The sequence below is a fragment of the Carcharodon carcharias genome, chromosome 23 (genome assembly GCF_017639515.1).
Source record: "Carcharodon carcharias isolate sCarCar2 chromosome 23, sCarCar2.pri, whole genome shotgun sequence".
NCBI classification, from domain to species: domain Eukaryota; kingdom Metazoa; phylum Chordata; class Chondrichthyes; order Lamniformes; family Lamnidae; genus Carcharodon; species Carcharodon carcharias.
The window spans coordinates 36,643,907-36,665,059 of record NC_054489.1 but is presented as its reverse complement, the minus strand read 5'-3'; the positions used below and the strand labels follow the sequence as shown (position 1 = coordinate 36,665,059).

Sequence of the window (21,153 nt, the reverse complement as noted above, 5' to 3'; positions counted from 1 at the left end):
GTTGATGTAGTTTATATGGATTTCAGTAAAGCCTTTGACAAGGACCCACATGGGAGACTTATAAAGAAGGCAAATGCACATGGGATAAGGGTAATTTGATAAGGTGGATTCAAAATTGGCTTAGTTGTAGGAGGCAGAGGATGATGACAGAAGGATGCTTTAGTGACTGGAAGCCCGTGTCTAGCGGCATACCACAGGGATCTGTGCTGGGTCCCCTATTATTTGTCATTTATATAAATGACATAGATGACTATGTGGGGGGTAGGATTAGTAAGTTTGCGGATGACACAAAGAGTGGCTGGGCGGTTAACAGTGAGGTTGAGTGTCTTGGGCTACAGGAAGATATAAACAGGATGGTCAAATGGGCAGATAAGTGGCAGATGGAATTTAACGCTGAAAATTGAGAGGTGATACACTTTGGAAGGTGTAATTTGACAAGGAAGTAGTCAGTGAATGGCATGGCACTAGGAAGTTCTGAGGAACAAAGGGACCTTGGCGTGTGTGTCCATAGATCTCTGAAGGCGGAGGGGCATTTTAGTGGGGTGGTGAAAAAGGCTTATGGGACACTTGGCTTTATCAATTGAGGCATAGATTACAAAAGTAAGGATGTCATGCTGGAGTTGTTTAGAACCTTGGTGAGGCCACAGCTGGAGTAGTGTGTGCAGTTCTGGTCACCACATTATAGGAAGGATGTGATTGCACTGGAGGGGGTGCAGAAGAGATTCACCAGGGTGTTGCCTGGGATGAAACATTTAAGTTATGAAGAGAGGTTGGATAGACTTGGGTTGTTTTCGTTGGAACAGAGAAGACTGAGGGGTGACCTGATTGAGGTGTATAAGGTTATGAGGGGCATGGACAGGGTGGATAGGGAGCAGCTGTTCCTCTTAGTTGAAGGGTCAGTCACAAGGGGACATAAGTTCATGGTGAGGAGCAGGAGGTTTAGGGGGGGGATGTGAGGAAAAACTTTTTTTACCCAGAGGGTGGTGACGGTCTGGAATGCGCTGCCTGGGAGGGTGGTGGAGGCAGGATGAGCACTTGGTACATCATAACATTCAAGGCTATGGGCCAAGTGCTGATAAATGGGATTAGGTAGGTAGGTAGGTAGGTCAGGTGATTCTCACGTGTCAGTGCAGATTCGATGGGCTGAAGGGCCTCTTCTGCACTGTGATTCAATGAGGACCAGCTTTCCATTTGCCTTCTTAGTTACTTGCTGTAATTGCATGTTTGTGATTTATGTACAAGGGCACACAGGTGTCTCTGTACCACAATATTCTGTAGGCTCTCTCCAGTTAAATTATATTTTGCTTTTCTATTCTGCCCAAAGTGGACAACCCAACATTTTCCCACATTAACCTTCATCAGCCAAATTTTTGCCCACTCACTTCACCTATGTCCCTTTGCAGACATCTTGTATCCTCCTCACAACCTTACAACCTATCTTTGTATCATCAGCAAATTTGGCTACAATAAACTCAGTCCCTTCATCCAAGATTGCAAATAGTTGAGGCCCCAGCATTGATCCCTGTAGCACCCCACTAGTTACAGTTTCACTCCCTCAGAAAGAGGCACCACATAGCAGTGATCATAACATGATTGAATTTTGCATTCAATTTGAGGGTCTAAGACTAGTGCTTTAAATTTAAATAAAGGCAATAATAAGGATAAGGCAACAGCTGGCTAAAGTGAACTGGTAAATTTGGTTAAAGGGTAGGATAGTAGAGATGCAGTGGCACACACTTAAGGAGATATTTCACAACACTCAGCAATGATACATTTCAGTGAGAAAGATTCTAGGAGAAAAACATACCATCCGTGACCAACTAAAGGAGGTAAAGATAGTATTAAATTGAAAGAAAAAGTGTATAATTCTGCAAAGATTGGTGGTAGGTCTGAATTTTGAACAGAATTTGAAAACCGGCAAAGAATGATTAGAAATAATATAGATGGAGAAAGTTGAGTATGAAAAAGCTAGCTGGTAATATAAAAACCGATGCTAAGAGTTTTTACAAGTATTTTAAAAGGAAAAAAAATAATTAAAGGGAGTGTTGGTCCCCTAGAGAGAGGATGGGGAATCAATGTGAAATAAGGAAATGGCAGAAGCGTGGACAGATATTGTGCGTCTGTCTTCACTGTAGGAGACACAACCAACACCCCAGGATGTAGAAATACTTGTAAATCAAGAAGTGAAAGGGAGGGAGGAACTCAAAACAATTACAATCACTAGGGAAAGTTTACTGAGGAAACTATTAGAGCTAAAGTCTAACAAATCCCCATGACCTGATGGCCTGCATCTTCAGGTTGTAAAAGAAGTGACTGCGGAGATAGCAGATGCATTGATTTTAATTTTCCAAAAATTCCCTAGATTCTGGAAAGGTCCCATCAGATTGGAAAATAGCAAATATAACTCCTCTATTCAAGGGGGGAGACAGAAAGCTAGAAACTACAAGCCAGCTAGCCTAACATCTGCTGTAGGGAAAATGCTAGGCTCTATTATTAAGGAGGTTATAGCAGGACACTTAGAAAATCTTAATGTAATCAAGCAGTCAACATGGTTTTATAAAAGGGAAATTGTTTGACTAGTTTATTAGATATTTTGAAAAAGTAACAAGAAATGTGGATAGAGGGGAACCTGTAGATGTGGTGTACTTAAGGTTTCTGAAAGGTGTTTGATAAAGTGCTGCAAAGGTCACTACACAAAGCTCATGGTACGGGGGTAACATATTAACACGGATAGAGGATTGGTTGGCCAACAGTAAGCAGAGAGTAGGGACAAAATGGGTAATTTTCAGGTTGGCAAGCTGTTGGAGTGCCACAGGGATCAGTCCTGGGGCCTCAAATATTTACAATCTTTATCAAAAATTTAAATGAAGGGACAGAATGTATGGTTGCTAAATTTGCTGATGACACAGGTGAGTAGGTTGTGAGGAGGACATAAGGAGTCTGCTAATGAATATGGATAGGTTAAGCGAGTGGGCAAAAATTTGGCAGATGGAATGCTGTGGGAAAATGTGAACTTGTCCACTTTGGCAGGAAGAATGGAAAAGCAATATATTATTTAAATGGAGAGAGAATGCAGAACTCTGTAGTACAGAGGGGTCTGGGTCTCCTGGTGCAAGAATCACAAAAAAGTTGGCATACAGGTGCAACCATAGATTAAGGAGGCAAATGGAATGTTGGCCTTTATTACAAGAGGAATGAAGTATAAAAGTTTTTTTTTTAAAATAACTCTACAGGACATTGTTGAGATCACATCTGTGCTGTGTATAGTTTTGGTCTCCTTAAGAAAGGATATTGTTGCGGATAGGAGGGGGTTAATTTAAATAGCTCTAATTTCTCTTCTCACCACCCTTCCATAAAAATAGAAAAGTATTTTGATTTGTTTCCCTCTTTATAAGCAAGCAGTGGCGTATTTCCCCCACCCCTCAGATTTTGAGCAATCCAAGTTTCTATTAATAATCTCACAGCAAATGCGAGATAGGATGAACTCAAAGGGTTACTTTATTTTGTATACACTCAAAACATGGGAAGGAGGGTGTGCAACGTTACCTCCACACTTGGGCAGTAAAGAGAGGGATAGAGGAAGAAAGGTTTTACAGTATAGAGACCACAGAGAAAATAAGTATTGGTTCACGTGAGTTTCAGAGTCCAGAATCAAAGTTCAATGAGGTATTCCTTCACGGATGTCAGCGGGCTGAAAACCAATGTTGAAGAATTCAATTTTCCAGTGGTGTTGACTTCATAAGATGAGACAGGCATGCAGAGGTGAATCAGTCTTATAGGCGACGATACAGAACTTCCGGCCAAAGCAATGTAGATGGGGTCAGGTGTTCAACCTTGGCAGTTTTTTTTTGGTGTACCTACTAGTCAGATGTTAAGAGCAGGTTGAGCTATACTGTTCAGCACGGCAATATTACTTGTTCCACAAGCCGGAGGCCTAGATCATGTGATTCCCACCTCTCCACCAGGACTTCAACAAAGGATGTGTGTCCATTGTCTGGAATTCAGCTAGATTTCAAAGACTGCTAAATGCCTCAGTCATTATGAGTTGAAAGGAATGCTCAAGAGGCCTTTTGTCTCAACAGACTCTCTGTCTCCTGCTGGCAAGCGCTTGGGCTATTAAATGCAAATAGCCTTTGCATAGCTCTCTTTGAAGCTCGGCTGTGCAATCCCCAGTTGATCATTAGTGGCCCCTCAGAGATAACGAGGTGCGAGTCTTCTCGAAACTGCAAAGTGGATTCTTTTGTTCTACGGTCACAGACAGGCATTGATATGGCTATTTTAAGGGTCGTGCTCAGCAAAGGTCCAGTTCTTAAAATTTAGAAATAGCAATGAATATATTAATAAAAGCTGTGTGATGTCATAGCATTAGCAGTTCAGAGAAGGTTCACTTGACTGATTCCTGGGATGAAGGGGTTATCTTATGAAGAAAGATTGGACAAGTTGGGACATTGGAGTTTAGAAGAATAAGAGGTGATCTTATTGAAACACAAGATTCTGCAGGGATGCGAGAGGATGTTCCCTTTTGTGGGAGATGCTAGAACTAGAGGACACAGTTTAAAAATAAGGGGTCTCCCATTGAAGATGGAGATGAGGAGAATTTTTTTTTTGAGGGTCATTAGTATATGGAATTTTCATCCCCAGAGAACAGTGGAGAACAAGGTTGTTGAATATTTGTAAGGCTGAGTTAGATAGATCCTTGATTCACAAGGGAGCAAAATAGTAGATAGGAAAGTGGACTTGCGGCCACAATCAGATCAGCCATAATCTTATCAAATGGCAAAGTAGGCTCCAGGGGCTGAATGGCCTACTCCAGTTCCTAATTTGTATCTGGTTTACCAAACTGAAAATGGCCCATTTATCCCGACTGTTTCAGTTAACTAATCCACTATCCAAACAGTCATTTTGTAAGACAGAACTTGAGTATTGCTGAAAAGAGAAACATGTCAAAGCTTTTTGTCTTGTACTCATGAGGACATTTCGCAAGAATACCAATAAAAAGGAAAACAATTTACAAACATTATAAATTGTTGTTTTCCCCACATATTGATGTTCTTGCAAGTGTCCTGATATGTGCAAGATGAAAAGCTTCAACATGTCTCTTTTTCAGCAATACTCAATCCACTATCTATGCTAATATAATATCCCCAACATCATGTCATCGTCTTCGTCTGTTCTGAGGGCATTTACTCAAGGTCGCAGGTTTCTGCCATGGATCTCCATGTGACCGAACAGGCCAATTCTCAACTGCAGATGTTTGGGCACAAGGTAGTGGGATCCAGAGTACAGGATCTGTTTCCTTTTCTTTTCTTCTCTGCTACCCTCCACCTTTTCATTAAAGCGTTTGGACTCAAAGCATGATGCAGTTTGATGGATAAGTTGTCGCTATTTTGAACGACTGGTAATAAGCTCCTCCCAGTCATTCACGTCAATGCTGCCAGGCTTCAAGGATAGCTTCTGAGTGTCTTGGAAGTTCTTTGTACTGCGCTGGATTCCTGGGCATCTGAGTGTTGCAGAAACAGGATTTAGCTGGGGAGATGTTTTTCACCCATCTGGACACACTGTACAGTCCATTGAAGCTGATTTTGCAGCAGCTTTGCCTGAATGCTTGCAGAGCTAGCTTCAATGAGTGTACTTACGTTTGTTCAACAGTCCTCCCATTGAATCTGGAGGGTGTGGCTGATGGAGTTGCTGTCTGCTCTTATATGTCACTGATACAGAGTCCAGGTCTCACAGAAGTGTGGTGACGACAACTGCTCTGTACACAAGGACCTGAGTTGACTTGTAGAGGTTGTTGTTGTCAAACCAGCTTCCAGAGTTTATAGAAGGCTGATCCTGTGTCAGATCTCATCAATGGTTGCTTTTGAAAGAGGTGGCTGCCAAAGTATGGGAAGTGCTCACTGTATTCCTGAGTCTCTCCCCAACAACGTGAGCTCTTATCTTGTGTAGTAACATTTTATGTGGCACCTTACTGAATGCCTTTTGGAATTCCAAATGTACATCTACTGATTTTCCTTTATCCACCCTGCTTGTACATCCTCAAAGAACTCTAATAAATTTGTAAAACATGATTTTCCTTTCGTTAAACTATGCTGACTCTGATTAATTATATAATGATTTTCCAGGTGTCCTGCTACTACTACTTAACAGATTCCAGCATTTCCCAATGAAAGCTATTAGGTTGACTGGCCTATTGTTTCCAGCTTTCTGCTTCTCTCCTTTCCTGAAGGGAGGCATTAAATTTGTGGTTTTCCACTGCTGCTATCTTCCAGAAGTTAGGAAATTTTGGAAGGTTACAACCAATATAAGTGAGAATGAGGGGTTTATAGTAGATAAGGAGGAAATGGCGGATGAAATGAACAAATATTTTGCTTCTGTCTTCACAGCCCAACAACCCTGCGGGGTCTTTAAGCTCCCTCAATGCTCATCGCTTTCCCACCCCTAATTTTGACCACTGGTGGCCGTGCTTTCAGCTTCTTAGGCCTTAAATTCAGGAATTTTCTTCCTGAGCTTCTCTGCCTCTCTCCTTCCTTAGGATACTCCTTAAAGCCTACCCTTTTGATCAAGCCTCTCTTCACCTGTCCTAGTAACTCTCTATGCAGCTTATTTCAAGTTGTGAAGGGCCTTAGGTTGTTTTACTAAACTATAGGCATCACATAAATGTTGTTCTTGTTCAAATTTAACATGAGCAGAAATTCAGATTGGTCAAGCTTTCTTAAATAATTTTCTGTGGGAGGAATAATTTTATATGAAATATTTATACTCCATGCCTTACGAAAAAAATCACATTTAATTCTCATTGGGATCATCTAAACTTAATGAAAACTCCAGTTTTCACACAGCCTAGGGCAGGCCCAGATTCAATACATACTTTGGACAAAGTAAAGTACCAGCCCATCGCATTCAGGGATTTCATTTTACCCCTAGCTCAGCAAATTTAATGAATTTCATGCTACCCTAAAACAATCCAAGTCATCCAAAGATAGAAATAGTGATCAATACATACTTGAGCACACCGTAAAAGAAAACAAGAAGTCTGCAACAAACATATTTGTTGCTCAGCTACAAACAATACTTTTAAAAGTTTATCTGGGATTATCAGTCTTAATGTTGCCCCAATTCAAAGCAACTTACCATAAACCTGTTTTATTGCAAAAAGAAGAATTTTTTGAAAATAATACAAGTGCCCGACAAGTACCACAAAGTCATGATCAATGTAATCAATGTAGCTGTTAAAGATTGCCAATCTGACAAACGCTTAACTTATGAAGGCTGATGTCAATTTCACAAGCATTTGGTTCATACACACATCACTGATCACATGCTCACGCTCATCGACCTTGTAATCTTACAAAACACAGGAATTGGAATTTCACCTTCACAAATGAGCATCCATTTAAAACCAAAGATGAGTATGTATAAATTGGAGCCTTAATATTAACGTTTTATTTCTAAATGTGTTACATTATTAAATTTCACTGTATTCATGCCTTTGCTGCTGAATGTGAAACAAAAGCTCACAATCCACAAAAACACACTTTACACATGATTCAATAAAGCTGACTTACAAAAGCAAATGAAGCATATTTGGTATTATTTACACCTCAAGCAGACATACTCACTAGAAGAGAGGAAATCATCCCCAGTAACATCACTTTAATACAGATTAGATACAGGTCGAGTATCCTTTATCCAAAACCCTCGGAGCCGACCGCATTTCAGATTTCAGATCATTTCGGTTTTTGTATACCACATACAAACTTACATTTTAATAGCCTAAGCCTAGGCTAGCTATAGCCTAAAATAAGTAAATGGTTAGAAAAGTAAGGCATATCACTGAATAATAAGTGCAGGGTATGTGTAATAAGTTTCTTTTTAGCATGTTCATCACAAAAACAGCAAGGTAAACAGTGCGGACAAACAACTAGGCTTCCCACAGTAAAAGCCGATGAAATTCAAAAAATGCGCAGCTTTTGGATGTGTTCAGTTTTTGGATTTACGGATAAAGGATCTGTACAGCTTTCTGAAGTCAGCTAGATTCCCTCCTCTTAATCCATATTATTACCTCTTTATTAATAAGGGAACGAGATTTTGAGCAGCACCATGTGAATCACATTATCACTACAACAACTAATAAATTTCCTACTCTGATGAAAGGTCACGACCTGAAACATTAACTGTTTCTCTCTCCACAAATGTTGCCAGACCCAAGTCTTTTCAGCATTTTCTATTTTTATTTCAAGTTTCCAACTGTTTTACATAAAACATAGGCATTACCAGATGAAAATACCATGGTCTATCTGGTTCATCCTCTGCTACCTTGGTAGTCGCATGATACAATGGTGCAGTCACTGGCTAATCATGGCAATCAATCTTTATCAATTAGTCTATGTTGGTCAATGCATTAGCTGCCAGCCACATGTGTATAATTGCATTTTTTATTGGAATTAAAAAAAAGTCGTTGGACACGTGATTTTAATATTCATACTCACTTGTTCTTTAACCTATTTGTGCATATGTTGGTAAAATAATAAGTTAAAAAGCACAGCGTGCAAGTTGCAAACATTTTACTACTTGGTAACTGAATTTTGGTAATTGTTAAGTAAATGTATATGTGATGTGCATTTACCTGAATCGTGTGTGTATGCAAGGTGTTTTTTTTCTAAAATGAGTGCATATGGCTAAAATGATGTCACCGTAGCCACAGTGTGACTAATCAGCAATTTATTTTGGACAATGCTGAATTACTCTGCAACAGACAGAGAGAAGAAACAAAAGAAATCCCCTGTGACGGAATGCTTTGAGAATTATAGGTGCCAAACCACCTGCTCCTCCCAAACCTTGGGAGCTATTGGTCCAAAATCACCCATCCCTGCCAAACATGTAGCACTCACCATATATCATGGGTTATATATTGAAAATTACCTCCATACTGGGAGTAATTATAGAGAATACTATGTGATTATTAAGTAAAACAGAGATGACTGCCAATGCAAGCAATATAAATGATGCTGAAACCCAATGCAATTTTGAAAGCATTTCAAATTAATTTCACCTCTGTCAATCCACTAAGGTTGCTCTACCAACATGACTTATCCACTTAAATCAGTTGAAACATTCAATGAGGTTACAGAGAAACAAAGAGCTGAAACCACTACCTCAAGCACTTTGGCCATCAGCTTATTCATTTCAGTAGCAGAGTAATGCATTACAACCAGCTGTGGATATGATCTTCAACATGTAAAGCTTTCTGATAAAGCAATGGTATCGTATCTGTAGCAGTACAGGAACAATTAGCCTTTGACAAAATGTCTGCTAACTGAAAAATAACTGATGTCATGAATTTAATACAGGGCAAGAATTAAATACAATACAGTATTAAGTAAATATTATTTTAGCACACAGTAACTGCAATAGCAGCAAAGAAGGTAAAGTTGAAGAGGAAATAAACTCTGAAGTCACCCCTTTCAGCTTATTACTCAAATTTCTTTGTTTCTACAATGATTTTCCAGCTGTGTCTTATTTCTCTAATCAGGACAGTCTGTGTTCACATATTTATCACACTTGAGTTTCCAATCTTGTAATTAACAGCAAAAGATGCAAACATGGACTCTCAGTTCCCATGTTTTCATTCAGCCCCCTTGAACAAATCATTTATATTTAAAATCTGGTGTCCGACACTACTTATTGCAATACTGCAATGCTCACCAACACTGATCCATTCAAATCACATAAAATTCCATACCATGACTGTTTCCCATTCTCCTCTACCATTAATCCACCCTGCCTGACTGCTGCACACCTTCTTCCCAGGCCATCTATATAATCATGCAGCTCTGCTGTCACTTTCCTCCAAATGCTATAGCCTGAGTGCTGCTCTCAATGGGAAAAATCATCCTGGACCCACAGAGGCAGGCTTGAATGTGGGACTGGTAGGAAATTTAGATATGAGGGAACAGGCTTTCTGGCCCAATGCGATCCAGCCTCTGGATGACCTTGTTGGAGGTGGACAACAATAGCAGCAGCTATTAAATTTGAATAATTAAGTGCCCATTTGTGGGTTAATTTTGGGATCTTCCTAGCAATGGAAGGGCCCCTTGCTAAGGTCAATACCCGGCAGGTGCCAAGAGGCAGCTTGCTGACGGCTGGCCAGGGAGCTTGTAAGACCTTCTGTTCTTACTCCCCGGCCACGCCCCACCAGAGAAGCACGGACCCAGGGTCACAATTGCAGATGCTGGCCATCCTGTGCAGGGGCTTCCCAGAGGCAGCTGTGGCCAGAGTTTATTTTTTACAAATTCAAATCTTTTCAGAGGATGCCTCAAGATGAGCATCCCATCCTGCAGCATCAGCACCCACCTTCGCTGACGGGGCTTCCATCCTTCCAAGGATGCAGTCTCAGGAACTTGTCCTCCATCCTTAACTGAACGAGGCACCTGGAGGCAGTCTCTTAATCAGCTGCCTCTGGGAAGATCTCCCAGGCAGGCATGCAGAAATGTTGCAGATCTGCCATTATTTTTCCAAGTGTTTAGGATTATGCCCCACCTCAAATGTTAAAAACAACCGCTCTTCCTGGCCTCTACATGTATGTTATACTCTTTGGCTCTATATCCTGTATGAAAGATATACAGACAAACCCCATCTCCTCTTGCTGGCATTCAGCTGCCAGCTACTTAGGCCTTGCAATAAAATGACACTCTGATGCATTTCTACTCATCCTAATTTAATTCCTAGCCTCCCTGTTCTGTTTTAATCTTACCACCCACTCCTGATCAAAGTTCCGTATTTCCTCTCAGCTTAGGCCCCTAGCAAATCCAAGCCCCAGTTTCTCTCTCATCCACAAATGCTGCAGTGGTTCCCCTGTATGCATCAATGTATTGGTCAGGGTCTTGTTCAGACCTATCACAAGAGCAACAAGAAGCACATTTGGCCTGCAATGGCCCAGGTTCTACTCTACAACTTTGCATCAGAAGAGGCCCCAGCCCATTCTCTTCCAGTCTGCCGCTCCCTTACATTGACTGCCCTGCTGCTTCCCCTCAGCCCAGCAGCTCCGTAAGTGATATTATATAGTCAAAAAAAGGTAGGTTTTGAAGGTGAATATGGAGGGTGGTTAAGTGAAGATAATTTAGAAAAAGAATTCTAAGGTGAAACATTATGGTTCTTTAAACCTCTGCCACCAACAGAGGTGCAGTGAAACAAAACAGGCTACAGTTGAAAGAAGAGGGTGTGTGCTGTGATGTAGGACTGGAAAAGACTGAAACAATATTGGGGCCATGTTGAGGTTTGAAAATCAGGTTAAAATTGATGTTCTGGTAAATGGGAAGCAATGGAGGCTGCTGACAAGCAGGCTAAGCGTATAAGACTTACAATAGTATAGGCTATGTATGGCAGATCTCTGGATAAGTTTTGGTTCACATAGGCAGGAGTGGAACTCTGCAGGCCAATAACAAAAAAAAGGCTCAAGTCAAGCCTCGTCATCCAGTTTGTCTCATTCACTGGAACAGTGGATTGCAACAGCTCCTATATTGTCAAACCCTTTTCAGCCCCAACCAATTATAGGAGCATAAGTGTTCAACTCCAACACTTAGCTTCTACTCTGTCTTGTGCTCGGCTTTAAAAATTGAAAGGCACAAGCCAAGCAAATCCATAAAGTTTCATGCTTAATAGGCATAGAGGGTGACAGAGAGGAATGCAGTTTTAAGAGATAGACAAAAGAATGGCATACTTGGTACCAAAGATCAAGGCAATTAATTCATAACAGCCATTAGAATGAAAAAAATGGAAGACAGCATTACAAAAAGAATTAGTGATGCACAAGCAAAAAATTGGACAGAGAATTTTTAAAATTTCTGTCGCTATAAGGTGGTTTACATTTATATGGCACTTATCATGACTGAGACGTCTCAAAGCACTTTACAGACAATAAAGTAGTTTTGATGTGTAGTCACTTTTGTAATGTAGGAAACATGGCAGCAATTTGGAAACAGCAACAAACTCCAAAAAACAGCAACGTGACGGTGAACAGATAATCTGTTTTGTGATTTTGCGCAACAGTACGAGAAGTAGAAAATGACTAGCAATGAAAACAATGTTCCACGCAGAATTTAGTTCTCTTTTAAATGCTAAACTTCACTGTTCACATAAACCTGATGATCATCATATACATATTTTGTAAGGAAAATGTGTCTACTGGGGATTTATTTTCATCAGAGGTGGTAATATATCTAATTTTATTGATTTCCATAACATTTATAAAGTTTTGGGGCAGAGTAGATTTGAAACTTGATGAAACCCCTGTGGTCCCTGTGGATTTATAAGTTTCTCTTCCAGTCTGCACTTTTCAGTGAAATATTTATGATGGATTAGTCTGCGTTATCATTTGATTAACCCAGAGGAGTGCCTAGAAATGTTAATTTCTGTCAATTGTGAATCACCAACATAGCTTTTCTCTAAATCAGCAGAAATATGATTTCAAATTTTCCTACCATATGAGTTTCAAAGATTTATACATTTCTAAAAGGATATTCTCAATGCTCAATAATGCAGCTCTCAACAAGCAGATTTAAAAAGTCAACAGCCTTATATCTTTCACATTTTCATAACTTATCACTTTGCACATAAACTTCATGTTTAATAGAATTAAAATCATTTCAGTGGTGCACTTGGGATTTTGGATAATAAGGATCTGCAGAAATAGGGCAAACTACAGCCTGGAAGATCAAAATGAGCAACTTTCTCTTCACCATGCATCAACACAATACATGGGAAACTAAAGTTCAATAGGAAGTTGGCAACATCTATCCAGCATGCTATGTTTACCAGGTAGGTAAAATCTTTAGCATCTTAACACTGTTAGTAACCATCGTTACATGAAAGACACAGTACTCATTTTATAAGCTGCTAACTAAAGCTTTAACACTCGGGCACAACACATGGGTTTGACAGAAAACTTGGATAAGACGATTTAAAGACAAAAAGTGCAATGTGGAGAATAAATGCTAATTTACTAAACATGCGACTTAGAAACAGACTTAACAAAGAAGTACAAAATACAGATGATATATAAAACATATTACACCAGCAGTTTTTAAACTATTGAGATCTGCAAGTTAATTTAACAAGTTGTAACGGGATTTAGTTAGATTTTAAATTCAAAAATAGGTTCACTGCATTCTGTGATGATGAAAATAACTGCAAGTTTAGAGAGAGAATATTCACAAGAGCATACTTTGAGCACAAAAATAAAAACCTACCAATGTCGTATTTGAAAGATTTGGCTGCTAATTATAACCAACACAAGACTGAAAGGTTAGTGAGAGTCTCCAAAAACAGCCACATACGTTATTTCAGACTGGAAACTTCACCTACAATTTCAAATATTGATGCTAAAGGTAAAATAGATTAAATACCAGCCCCTTGCTTCCATTTTTGTGAATCGGTCCTCTGAAAACACCTTTGATATTCCTGAGATGTCCATTGATGAGATGAGTTGAACTGATGACTATATAACAGCATGCCATATGGTTGCGAATCTATTGTGCACACAGCACAATGATTTAAACAGCCAGAGATCAGCAGCAGTGCGATTGCCCAGCAAACTGTTAATGTACAGTAAATCCTTTCATACGACAACACGGCAATTGCTCCCATCACTGTACACACACTCAGCAAAGGATATCCAAAAGATAATGCATATATAGAAATTTGTCTGTTCCTTTCATACAATTATAAGAATGAGTAATATCTGACCACTTTCCTCCGAGCAGAGGAGAGCGAAAAAAATGCTAATCTGCAGACTGAAGCACGTAAAATGCAACCCAGTGCAAGTAGCAGACGAGGCATCTCACAAACACACCTCACTGGGGAATGAACCAAAATCTCTGGACCAGAAATGGCTGATAAAACTCTGATTTACTACTTGCTGCCTCTAGCAATCCACAGTCAGAAGAGCAATGACAGACCTTTGTCTAGAAAAAAACCTGGTGTTAAAGAGGAAAAAAAAAGCCCTTTTCTTTTGGAAGAATATACTGAATATTGAGAAAAACGCATCCACGATTTTTGCCATAGACTCAAAAACTAACAAAACAACTTAAGAATAGCAACAACTTTATTTTTTTTAAAATCTAGCTGGCATAGTGTTCATAATTCTAAATCTGCATTCAATCTAATTAAAAGACATACAGAGCCATATTAGTAAAATAATTGAAGCCAAAACTGTGGTCACCAACTTCAAGCAAAATAACCATAGAGTGGAGAATGTTATTTGAACAATTAGAAACTCACATACTGAAGTGTAGTTAACACCACTGCCCTAACACCAAAGAATTTTCCATAAAATTGAGTATTCTTACAAGTCAAACTGGTTCCAATTTAAAAATTGGAAAGTAATTTTAAAAAGCCGCACACTATATTAGGTTCACTGGTGAAGATGTACTGTCCCTTGATATTTAGGGCAAGCGACAAAAATTAACTCATCCCAATAAATAAACCTCACCTCTTGGGTTTTGTGTTATAAATCCCATGTGAGGATGTGATGCATGCAAATTGCAGGGGAGGTCTATTACTGTAAAGCAAAGCAATCAAACTCTATATGCTGAAGGACAAAAATTATGGCCCAAAGGTTGCTGTCAAAATAACAGCAAGCCTAATAACACTCACCGTTATGCAACACCAATTTCAGGCAAGGGAAAATGTGTGACTTAAGCACAAAAATTGAGAAGTTGCTGTTGGAAAATGCACTGTGAAATCATCTAGATGGAGTCTCATTCCATTAGGTTTTAATAGTTGTCAGAAATATTTTTTAAAACTCTTTTTACATTTCTTATGCTCTTTTTCTAATCTCGATCCAATTTTTTCCTTTGCCCTCTGTACCTGACGACATGGAATTCACAGTCTAAATTACACTTCCTTGTTTAGGCTTTGCACTGTTAATTTCAGAATCCTTCACTCTGATTGGCTGCTTTCCTTGTATGTACACTGAGATCCGATGCACAGTAGATGGTATCCCACTGTTTTCATCTCTCACTTCCAGCAGAAATGATCACTGAGGCACAGGCAAATCTAACTAACTATCTTCATAAAAGGACTCTCACTGAAGCAGCCATTGTATCAAGATGTGGCTCAAAAACCTCAATCAGTCGGTGGGATGCGGGATGGGCGGGGGGGTGGTGGTGTGGGGGGGAGTGGGAGTGGAGTCTCTATAGTCCACACATTACATGTTATCCTGCATGCATGGTTGCAGCTCGCTGCCGGCTCCATAAATTGGTGTCTTGAGAGTGACTGTCACTGGAACGGGAGGTATGGTATGCATGGTATGTTGACTGGTTGCAGGAATTTTTGAACCTATATCCCTTACCATACAAAACTGCCAATCAAAATGGTGCATGTCTCTATGCCCATTCCTGCAAGTGACATATTTCACACATTTTTCAGTGTCACACCTTGCAACAGGATCTGATTCTTCTGTATTAAGTTCACACATTGTGTCCCATCTCCAAACATGGCGTTTTCAAACTTCCTCCATTGATTAAGCCGATAATCTAATGCATGGATTGAGGCCATCACTGGTTACTTCTTGATAGGCAGATACAACATATTCTTGTTCTGTCTCTACAACTTGAGGCACAGCACTCCATGACTCATCCATTCAAGGAAATTAAATCTGAAAGTGATCAATATTCCAGTTCATTGAAACATATCTCAAAACATAGCCATGAGGTGTAAGATCAATCTAAACAGAGAAAAACATCATTCCTAGTTTGAGCAAAGGAAATTGCTGCTTGTCAAAAAAATCCCTATGATATACAGGAACTTAATGGAAGACAGTCTCCCTGAAGCTCATGGACAGATGGTCGATGTTCCAAGAACTTAGGAAATGGGACAGCCAAGCACAGACAAGAGAGTAATTGATGACATACAATCATTGCTGGTATTGTTGCAGAGTCAATGCTCAAAATGTCACGACTGCAGCAAAAATAAGTTCTGACATAATTTCAAAATTTGGCACAGATATCAAGGGAGTGACGAATGTTGCAAAGAAAAAGGTGTTATCAATACAGAGGATACTGAGAGGGGCCAGGACACAAGAAACAAAAAATCATCAACAGAATAAGACTTGTCAGGAAAAGGAGGCAAATGGCAAACTAGTTTCTGTAGACAAGCCAACATTTATATTCCCTCGCCATTCTCCTCACACATCCAGCTATTCTGTATTGTAAGATATAATTCTGTTCCAGAATTCCACCACGGTTCCAGAATTCACCATGACTCGCCCATACAAAATAGCTGGCAGAATCAATTGATATGCGGTTTCTACAACAAGTGAATCATCAAAATTTGGTTACGCTAGTAGTCATGTAGCAAACATTGCAAATTATGTCAAATATTATATTTCACTGGAGCCTTTATGTTCAATTTATACTGCAAGTTAATTTGTTGAACTTTTTGAAGACTTGTAGATAAGGGAATGGTTTTCTGCAACTTATGGAGATAAAGCCTTGAATATGAATCATGTGCGAGCTGAATATAGCTGGATACTTAATGAACCAAGCCACTGTGGGAGCTGTCATTTTAAAATTAATATATTTGTGTTTTAATGTACATCTCAGTGGATGCATATTCTTAGCACGTCAGCTGCAGGACAGCTGCAACCACCTCTCGACATTGAAGTAACAAAAAAAGTAATAAAAATTTTAATGATTATTTTAGGGAATAACTAATTAATTCAATTGCTCAATGTATATTAACAGAAATCCATAGCAATTGATACCTACTGATGAAACCTACTGACAAAGGTCCCTGACCACCTCCATCAGTAGCTCCAAGCAGAGAGCACAGCACTAGGGATGGAAGTGCGAGTGCAACACTGTGCATGAATTGTTGTTTAAATATTCATTAGCTGATTTCAGTAGTATGTTTGTATTAGTAGCAAAGGAAAAATGATAGCTGATTCACATAAATCTTCAGATCATAACTGGGTCACGTATCAACCATGACATTTTTCTCAACGCTTACTTTTACTTCATTCATAATTCATGAAGACCCTGTGCCTGACCCCAAGAGTCAAGACTTTCAAAAACACATTAATATTCAGAGCTGTTCTTCTAACTTTAAAACAAGCTCCAAATAAAATAATTACTGTCATCTACAATCCACTGACAGCCTTTTAACTGACCTAATCATTAAAAGTTCAACTTTAAAGTCAGAAAGTCTGAGCCCTATTTACATGTAGTGATGTGGAATCACTGGCCATAAATCCACTGCATTTTCTCTGCCACCATCCCCAATCAGTACAGATCTGACCTTCTGCTTTAATTTTGTACATTTGACATTAGATACGAAGTGCTGGCTCCCATGGGAGTATGGGAAAGATGACAATGGAATAGTGAAATTTCTCCAGCACTTGTTACTCCTCGCTCAAAAATGTGTTTATAGTTAGCCCGGACTTACCCCTTTGCTAGTAAGTCACTTCTCCTCACCATGTTAGAAAATTGTAAAACTGCACCAATGACACTTTAAAAAGTCTTAAAATGTCAAAGTTGCACACAGATTTTTCTAAAGATTTACCTTGTTCCATACAACATAAACAGAGCCTCCAGCTTTTTTTTAAAAAAAGGAACTACAATACAAAAAAAGTTAAGTGCTAAACAGAAAAAACACTGAGCAATTGGTGCAGACACAAAATATTCAGCATTTCACTTGCACTTCCCTCAATTTAGTCTACTGCATTTGTTGCTTCCAGAGGTTTCCCCTACATTGGAGAGATCAAACGCAGACTGGGTGACCGCTTTGTGGAACACCTTCGCTCTGTCCGCAAGCATGACCCAGACCTCCCTGTCGCTTGCCATTTCAACACTCCATCCTGCTCTCATGCCCACATGTCTGTCCTTGGCTTGCTACATTGTTCCAGTGAAACTCAATGCAAACTGGAGGAACAGCACCTCATCTTCCGACTAGGCACTTTACAGCCTTCCGGACTGAATATTGAGTTCAACAATTTTAGATCATGAACTCTCTCCTCCATCACCCCTCCTTTCCAATCCCTCTTTTTTCCAATAATTTATATAGATTTTTCTTTTCCCACCTATTTCCATTATTTTTAAATGTATTTCCATCCATTGTCTTGTCTCCACCTTTTAGCCTATTTCAATCCCTTACACCCACCCCACCCCTACTAGGGCTATCTGTACCTTGCTCGTTCTGCTTTCTACCCTTAATGTCACCTATTGGCACATTAGCATGGCCCTCTATCCAGCTCTACTTGTCCCCCCACCCCCTTAAACCAGCTTATTTTTCACCTCTCTTCTATTTTTCCTTAGTTCTGTTAAAGATTCATATGGACTCGAAACGTTAACTGTGTTCCTTTCCGCAGATGCTGTCAGACCTGCTGAGTTTTTCCAGGTATTTTTATTTTGAAAATATTTGGGTTGTGCGACTTAATCTTATTTGTGTTTTAAGTACACACCAGGTTGAGGCTATCTCCACACTTAATCCTAGCAATGGAAGAAACAATATGAAAGTGTTGTTGTACAAGGCAATTCTATAATTAGGGGGATAGATAGCACACTTTGCAATCAGGATCAAGAATCCAAAAGTGTGTGTTGTTACCTGTCCTGTGCCAGGGTAAGTGACATCGGCAATTGAGTTATTTTTATATTCATTCACAGGATTTGGGCTTGGCTGGCTGGGCCAGCATTTATTGCGCATCCCTAGTTGCCCTTGAGAAGGTGGTGGTGAGTTGCCTTGAAATGCTCCAGTCCATGTGGTGTAAGTATACCCACAGTTCTGTTAGGGAGTTCCAGGATTTTGACCCAGTGACAGTGAAGGAACAGTGATATATTTCCAAGTCACAATGGTGAGTGACTTGGAAGGGAGCTTCCAGGTGGTGGTGTTCCCATCTATCTGCTGCCCTTGTCCTTCTAGGCGGTAGTGGTCATGGGTTTGGAAGGTGCCTTGGTGAATTCTTGACATGCATCTTGTAGATGATACACACTGCTGCTACTATGCTTCAGTAGCGGAGCTGAGGCAGATCAGCCACGATCATGCTGAATGGAGGAGCAGGCTCAAAGCGCACCATGGTCTATCAAAGTTCCTACTTATGTTCTTAGCTCAAATACCTGGAATATAATCTGAAAAGGGAGAAGGGAGGGACGGGGAGAGGTTCTACCAAGGGAAATATGAATTGGGGCTAAACTGAAAAGCAGGGTCTTGCAAGTACTGAGATTATTTGCTGAGCTGCATGAAAATTGGAATAGGCACAAACAGATTAGGAAAGTGGCTAAAAGAGTAATGTGGGAAGGAAAGATTTCATTTCTTGGTATACTGGCATGAGTACCAGGACAGGAAGCAGCTGTACCACTGGGATGGGCTGCACCTTAACAGGGTCTAAGGTCCAACCAGAAAGCATAACCAAGGCTGTAAATACACCTTTAAACTAAAACTTTTTTTGGGAGGGGGGGGGGGGGGGGGGGGGGGGGGGGGGGGGGGGGGGGGAGAGGCGGGTAGGGAACTGCTGGAAATTACAGAAACCTACCAAAGAATAATCAGGATGTCAGGAAGATATAATAATTTTCATAATGCTATTTAGAATTTATTGTAGAGTACAGTAATAGTTGTATGTGTGTGTGCGTGTGTGTCTGCCTTTCTCTCTCTATGTGTGGGACTTTATTGAATTAGAGACAGCTGGTCTAAAGGCTTTGATGTAAGAAGAGAAGCTAAATGAAATGCGAAATAGGTAAACATGGGTGAATTTTTAGAATGTGAGGTATAAAGGGAACATTTACATTTTTAAATAAACCAGAGTAGCCTGAATTCAAAAGAGGGGGTGAAATGTTACACTTAGCCAGGGGAAGTAAAGAAACAGTGTATTTATTATTCCCAAAGATTACTGGTAAAATTGGTACTATAGGTTTTTACTATTAGAGAGGTAAAGTCCAAAGACATACTAAAAGAATGGGAATTTGCATTCAAAGGGTTAAATATGTATAAAAGGAGAGAAGGCCATGTGCAAGGGAAAGCATTCTAAGATCTAACAAGTGTGAAAAGGCTCCAGCTTCTGTGCCCAAACTGCTGTCTGCAGAAACTCAAGTTAGGAAAACTCACTTTGAATCGACTGTTCAGGGTATTGTGTTACTTTGCTTGGGTCTTTTAAAATCTATACGTTTTTACTGTTGCCTTAACAGAGGTGTAACTGGGAGTTAGATTAATTAGGGGAGCTAGGAGTTTTCACAGTAGTAATTTGTAGATCTATATATGTGCTTAAAATGATTTATTTTATTAATAAATGCTTAACTTAGTTTTGTAAAAACCATCTAAGACTCATTGGGCTTATTACTACTGAATTCAAGGCCGCATCTTGAAATAAATATATACAAATTACAAAACAATTGTGGCAGTTGTTTCAAGTTTCCCTTTGGGATTTGAGCAGCTTAGTATTTAACCAGCTGCTGTGCTATAACACCAGATAAGAGCGGAAAGGACAAAATAAAGGAAAAGGAATAACAACAACATGAACGGTCAGAGATTGGATAAAGTCATAAAGCATAAATCTAAAATTTCTACTAAAAACGAGGGGGGGGGGGGTGGAATGAGAAATAAAAATAATTTAAACTGTTGTTGCATCAATGTATATAGTGTTCAAAACAAAATGAATGAACAGGAGGCCATAATTTGTGTAGGATCCACTTATATTAGGGATGACTGAAACATGGCTACATAGAGAACAGGATTGGCAACTAAATATTGAAGGACATAACAAATTTAGGAAGGAAAGAGAAGTGAACTAACAGTACTTGTAAAAAAAAATGGCAGTAGAAAAAAAAACATGTAATTACCATTAAGATGGATACAGAATCCATATGGATCGAGTTAAAAGGTAATAAGGAGATCCATCATCTTAATAAGAGTATACTATGGACTACCAAATAGTGAAAGATAATAAGGAGAAGAAATATATGGACAAATCTACAAGGTGAGGAGCAGACAGAGAATATTGGGAGATACCAACTGCCCTGAAATAAATTGGCAGGAAGCTTTTAAACATGGCATATAGGGCTCCTTTCCATTCAGTAGGTCCAACAGAAAAAGAATCACCGCTGGATCTAGTAATGAACCAGAATAAGAGAAGGAAGCATAATCTTCGGATTAGTGATCACTACATAG

The 21,153-nt window shown here is 39.6% G+C and overlaps 1 protein-coding gene across 5 annotated transcripts in view; it reads right to left on the bottom strand.

The window, feature by feature from the left end:
- Positions 1 to 21,153, bottom strand: part of gpatch8 (G patch domain containing 8) — a 196,523-nt gene that overhangs the window by 56,498 nt on the left and 118,872 nt on the right. The window lies entirely within an intron of this gene.